The sequence below is a fragment of the Galeopterus variegatus genome, unplaced genomic scaffold (assembly GCF_000696425.1).
Source record: "Galeopterus variegatus unplaced genomic scaffold, G_variegatus-3.0.2 Scaffold438, whole genome shotgun sequence".
NCBI lineage: Eukaryota > Metazoa > Chordata > Mammalia > Dermoptera > Cynocephalidae > Galeopterus > Galeopterus variegatus.
In genome coordinates, this window is record NW_007726549.1 from 366,948 (window position 1) to 373,215 (window position 6,268).

Here is a 6,268-nt window from a genome sequence, read left to right on the forward strand (position 1 = left end):
CGCCTAGCTCAGCCAGTGAGCGGGAACCGGTCTGTATGTGGGATCCGAACCCTCGGCGGGAGCGCTGCCGCGCTTCCCAAGTGGCGCACTAGCGCAGTGCGCCACCGGGCTGGCCCACGATCTGACTTTTTAATTTCTGCCAAGACGTGGTTATGGAATTGTATCCAATTTTGCTTCTAATTTGCATCTCCCACTTACCAATGTTTATTGGTCATTACATCTACTATTTGAAATGCCTGTTTATGTCTTCTTTCCATTTATGTATTGGTTGTTTGTTCTTTTTCAAATTGATGTGTACAGGTTTCTTTTGTATTCTGGACGAAGCGTTGTTGATTTTATATGTGACAGATATGTTCCTTGAGTTTTTCTTTGTATCTTCACTCTGTACTTTCTTCACAATGTCTTTTGATGACCAGTGTTTCCTTGTTTTAATGTAGTAAAATGTATCTATGTTTTGCACATTTTTGTCTTAAGAAAATTTCTACCACCTCAAAATCACACTTTCTTGTATTTTTGTTTTTCAGCGTTTTTTCCCCTCCATATCTTATTATGAAAAATTGTAAGCATGCAGAAAAATTAAAATAATTTTACAGTGAAAATTCATATGCCCACTGCCAAAGTTTCATGATAAGCAGTTTACTACACTTGCTTTAACTTGCATCTTTCCACCTATCCATGCATTTCAAAGTGAAGAAAGACATCAGTACACCTCCCCCGACACATATCTACATGCATATTATTTACTTGAGTTCAATATTTATTTATAGTTTTTCTTATAAACTTTAGGTACAAGGAAATGCACAAATCTTAGGTTTACATTTTGACACGTGCATCCTCCTATGCAATGCAAACCCTTATCAAGAGATAGAACATCACCATCACCTGAGGAAGCTTCTTTGGGCTCTCTTTGGTCTGTTCTTGAACTGACCTTCTCAGAGGTAACAACTCTTCTGATTTTCTCCATTATAGATAAGATTTATAGAATTTTGTACAGATGGAGTCGTATATTGTGTGCAAGGTTTCTTTCCGTTAGCACAATGGTTTTGAGATGCATCCATGCTATTCTGTAGATCAGTAGTTCATTTATTTTTAATGCTGGATAGCTTTATGTCATATGAATAAACCATGGTTTGTTTATCCATCCTACTAATGCACATCAGGGTTTGACTGTTAAGAACAAAGCTGCTGTGAACGTCCTTACATGAGTGTTTGCAGGAACATGTTTTCATTTCTCATTGCTGAGTCACAGCATGGGTGTATGTTTAGTTATATAAGAAGTTTCCAGGCATTTTTTCAAAGTTTTATCATTTTACATTCCCACCAACAATGTAAGAGTTCCCGTTGCCCCACACCATCTCCAATATTTAGTGTTGTCAATCTTTTAAGCTTTAGCTCTTTGATTTTAGCACGTAGCAGCATCTCACTGTGGCTTTCACTTGCTCTTCCCTGATGCTCGTGATATCAAGCACTGTTCGTGTGCTTGTTGCCATTCGTGAATGTACTCACATGCAGATAAAGAAATAGCTGTTCAAATCTTACCCATATTTTAAGTTGGGTTGTTTATTTTTAGTTGAGTTACGGGAGTATTTTATATATCCTGGATACCAGCCCTTTGTCAGATATTTGTTTTGTGAATGTTTTCTCTCAGTCTGTGGCTTGCCTATTTGTTTTCTTAACTGTGACTTTTAAAGAGTAAAAGTTTTAAATTCTGATAGTCGATTTACCAATATTTTCTTTTATGATTATTACTTTCAGAGTCCTGTCCAAGAAACGTTAGCCTCTCCCCTATAGTCATGATGATATTCTCTCTTTTTTTTCCCTAAAAACTTTGTGGTTTAAGCTTTTTATTAGATCTCTGATCCATCTTGAATTAATTTCTGGGTATTGTCCTATAGGAACCAAGTTTATTATTATTTTTTCTGTATGAATTCCAGTATTCCAGGACAATTCATTGAATTGACTTTCCTTCGCCATTGAATTACTTTGATGCCTTTGTTGACAATCAAATGACTATACAAGCATGGATCTATTTCTGGGCTCCTTATTCTGTTCCATTGATCTTTTTGCTAATTCTTGTGCCAGTATTGCCCTGTCTTGATCACTGTATCATAAGATCGCTTTATCATAGGTCTTGAACTCAGGTCGTGTAAGACTTCGTTCTATTTTTTTAAGATTGCTTTGGCTATTCTAGGCCTCTGCATGTCCATATATATTTAAGAAGTAGCTTGTTGATTTCTAAAAACAAAAAGTTTGCTGGAGTTTTGATCGGAAGTGGCTTACACAGCATGGCCAGCGATGTCAGTGAGCCCTGGCTCTGCTCTCTAACGGGAGCCATGGACACAGGAGACTGAACTGCACCCGCCTCTATGTCCAACAGACTCACGTTCAATTTTGCTCACAAAAAATCTGGGAAATTTTTATTAATCCTTTTTTAAAAAACGTTAATATGAAATTATATCAAAAAAAGGAACCTAAACTTCATTCAGTAGCACAGCTGGAACAATCCGCAGCAGTAGCGATGGGAGACAGATTTAATTTAGTTGATTTTCTGTGGTTGTTGGTTGTTCACTGGTCTCACAGTAAGGAAAGCCGAACATGTTTTCGAAGGGACCAAGAAGCTGCTGAAGGTTTGGTCCTGCTGGCAGCAACCAGACACAAACCAAGGATGTGGAGATCTTCGCACTATCCCGAGATCTGAGTGGGATGTACTTTTGAAGGATGTGGTGTCAGTCATAAGTGTGACAAAAACTGACAAACAGGACGCTTATGCACTGAGAGCAGCATGTGTGTCCCCAAGAGACGTTTCATTTTGAAGACATGTGGTACCACCCTCTCACCGAAAGCACGGGTTTCCCTGTTGAAGCTTGCTAGGAATTACTGTGGGTTTGACTCAATTCAAAGCTTCTTTTATTCTGGTAAGAATTTCATGAAGCCTTCTCACCAAGGGTACCCACACTGGAATTTCCAGGAAGAGATAGGATTTGTTAATGCAGTTTTCCCAAATGGAGCAGCCTATTGTATGGAATGAAGGAATTTGGAGTGTTGGTGCTCATATGCTCTGGATTGCCCAGAGAGCTGGACAATGGAGCAGCCTATTGTATGGAATGAAGGAATTTGGAGTGTTGGTGCTCATATGCTCTGGATTTCCCAGAGAGCTGGACAATCAGTCAGCCAGATCAAACCCTGGAAATGCTGATGAGTGGGCTTGACCCAGCAGTTATGGACACTCTTCTCTCCTGTCCGTGGACATCTAAACTGGAGATTCTTCAGCTTTTGGGTTCCAGGATTTACACCCGTGGCACCACTGGCTGCCCTGGTTCTGAAGCTTCAGATGTGGACAGAGCCAGCTCCCAGCGCCCAGTTTGCAGATAGCCTATCATGGGACTCCTCAGCCTTGATAATCATGTGAGCCAATTCCTCTCATGAGCCCCCTCTCATATATTTATAGACATATCCTGTTGGTCCTGTCTCTCTGGAGAACCCTGACTCATACAACAAGAAATTAGAATAATGAGGAGTTGGCTAGTAAAAAATAAAATTCTAAAAGATATGTCACTACTCCTAGGCTTCAGATAGAGCACCCAAAGAAGAGACCCTCTCCCTCCCGGGCCAGAGATCCGGATCTTGCTGGACGGGACACAGCCGTGGCCACTGGGTGGTGGGGAAGCTGCTGAGGTGCAGTGCTGGCAGAGCTTGCTGGAAATCTGCCCTCTAGGGTGCCAGGAAAGCTGTTCACTGGCACTCATTATAAAACTGTTGAGGTGCTGGAGAAGCTAGAGGCTTTTGCTTCAAAAGTGACAGAAGAAGGGTGGGGAGGAATGCCAGAGGAAGCTGCTGGCCGCCGTGCACTGGGGAGGATGGTGCTGGAGAAGCTGGCATGCTTCACAAGCCTGGCACCGAGGAGGCTGTGCTCCTGCAGGAACCACCCAGCAAGTACACTGCAACCAGGAGGCATGGCTCTTCCTCCTGCAGGGTCCCCAGAGCCCTTTACTGACAAAATTTCAGTGTCAACTGTTATGAGAAAACAAACAAATAAAAATATATATATTTATAAGGCCCAGATCTATTTTCACAAAGCAGACTACAAAGATGAATTTGGAGATGAGCAACAATAAACTGATAACCAGCACACTATGAAATCACTAAATTCACTTGTTGGTTCTGGTAGTTTTTCTTTTGTAGATTTCTTAGGATTTTTTAACGTAATCATTTTATCTGAAAAGAGAGACAGTTTTACCTCTTCCTTCCCAACCTGTATGGGTCTTTCTCTTTCTCTTTTTTTGCATATTGCACTGGGTAGGACCTCTAGTACAATGTCAAATAGAGGTGGTGAGAATGAGCGTTCTTGGCTTATTTCTGATCTTAAGGATAAAATATTTAAGGTGCTGTTGTTAAGTGCAATGTTTGCTGTAGGTTTTTCATGTATGCCCTTTATCAGTGTAAGGAAGTTTCCTTCTATTGCTAGTTTCCTGATGCTTGGGTTATTTTCCCTGCTCACAGTAGTGCTGATGGAGTGCTGAACTTTGGGGTTCTTGCTTTATGTGAAGGTCTCATGTTTGCCTTGCCCTCTAGTACTGACCTTGATTTCTGCCTCTGCGTGAGGCCCATTACACGTGAACTTCTAGTGTACTGGAGATTGGCAGGGGCTCCCAGGAGAGCCATGAGCTTGAGGGCCTTTTGAGGGCTCCTTGGATTTGTGCTTTTTTGATTATTTTTGGCCTCTGAGGAATTTCTACACTCTTGCCAGATCAGCAATAATTTCCAAAAAGATACTTATTTTATCCAGCATTTTTATGTGTTTTGCATTGGGAGGCTTTTTTTTTTTTTCTTTTTAAGTTCATCTTACATGGCTGGAAACAGAAGCCACTATAGAGTTTTTAGAGTTGAAGGGGCTTTTAAGATTAATCTAATCCAATGCTTTTGATAGATTAGTAAATCAATGTCCTGAGAGTTTATTTGAACATATTTGACATGCCCAATGTCCCACATTATACAAGTGAAGCCTGTTAACCCAGGGCTTCTGACACTAAATCCAGTTTATTTTTCCTATATCAGGGTCAACAAACTACAACCAGAAAGCCCATTTGGTTTGCCACCTGTCTTTATATGACCTGTGAGACAATTAAAAAAAATTTTTTTAAATAGTTGGAAAAAATCTAAAGAATAATAATATTTTATAACGTGTAAAAATTACGTAAAACTCAAATTTCACTGCCCATATATAACATCTTACTGGAAGAAAGCCACACTTATTCATTTATGTGTTATCAATGGCTGCTTTTGTGCTACAATGGCAGAGTTAAGAAGTTGTGACAGAAATTGTATGGCCCATAAATCCTAAAATATTTTCTATTCAGCGTTTTACAGAAAAGTCGCTGACTCCTAACCTGTACCACACACTGCCTCTGCTCTCACTGGAGTTGAAACACCAGACTCTTCACTGGACCTCCGTAGAAACTCCAAGGAACATCTTCAGTTGGGGTTTGGCTTTGAGTCCACCAGACACCACGGTTCTGGTAAGATTCTTGCATGTGGTTGCATATGCATGGTTCACATATTTTTCTTCCTATATTCTAAGGTCCTGTAACCCAGTATGAAATATGCGTGGGAAACATGACAGAGTTCTATACAGCACAGTGGAAATGTGGCTCAAAAACCCCACATAATTCACTAAGAAAATTGGAATCAGGCTGAATTGCTGCTCAATAGTGAAGAGAAGAAAGTAGATTTGGTTGTAATTGAGGGATGATCTGTAGAACGTCATGGTCAGATTTTGGAGGTTACGAACTTATACATAGTTTTTACATGCCATTGCCATTAATTATAGACATCTGTTCCTGTTGTTGGACATTTTATGCAGGCTACACTTTCCCACTCACATGACAGATGTCCTTTATATATATATTTGTGATCTCTACAACCTAATCATTTGTTATATTGTTTTCATTTAAAAATTTTTTTATTTTGAAATGATTGTATAGTCACATGCACTTTTAAGAAGTGATACAAGGGCCGGCCCGGTGGCGCACTGGAGAGTGCACCGCTTGGGAGCATGGCGGCGCTCCTGCCGAGGGTTCCGATCCCATGTGGAGACCGGTTCCCGCTCACTGGCTGAGCGAGGTGCGGGCGCAACACCGAGGGTTGCGATCCTGTTGCCAGTCCCCGGTACGGGCGCGACACCGAGGGTTGTGATCCCGTTACCAGTCAGTAAAAAAGACAAAAAGGAAAAAAAAAAAAAAAAAGAAGGGAAAAAAAAGGACCCTGGGTT

General features: G+C 40.7%; 1 long non-coding RNA gene and 1 pseudogene across 1 annotated transcript in view; both read left to right on the forward strand.

Moving 5' to 3' along the window:
* The first annotated feature begins 2,285 nt into the window (after nt 1–2,285).
* Nucleotides 2,286–3,372, forward strand: LOC103587289 (annotated as a pseudogene).
* Nucleotides 3,373–5,362: 1,990 nt separating this feature from the next.
* Nucleotides 5,363–6,268, forward strand: part of LOC103587284 — a 7,292-nt gene continuing 6,386 nt past the window's right edge. Inside the window, exon 1 of the long non-coding RNA XR_550213.1 lies at nt 5,363–5,516. This is a non-coding gene — a long non-coding RNA (uncharacterized LOC103587284). The remainder of the gene's footprint in view (nt 5,517–6,268) is intronic.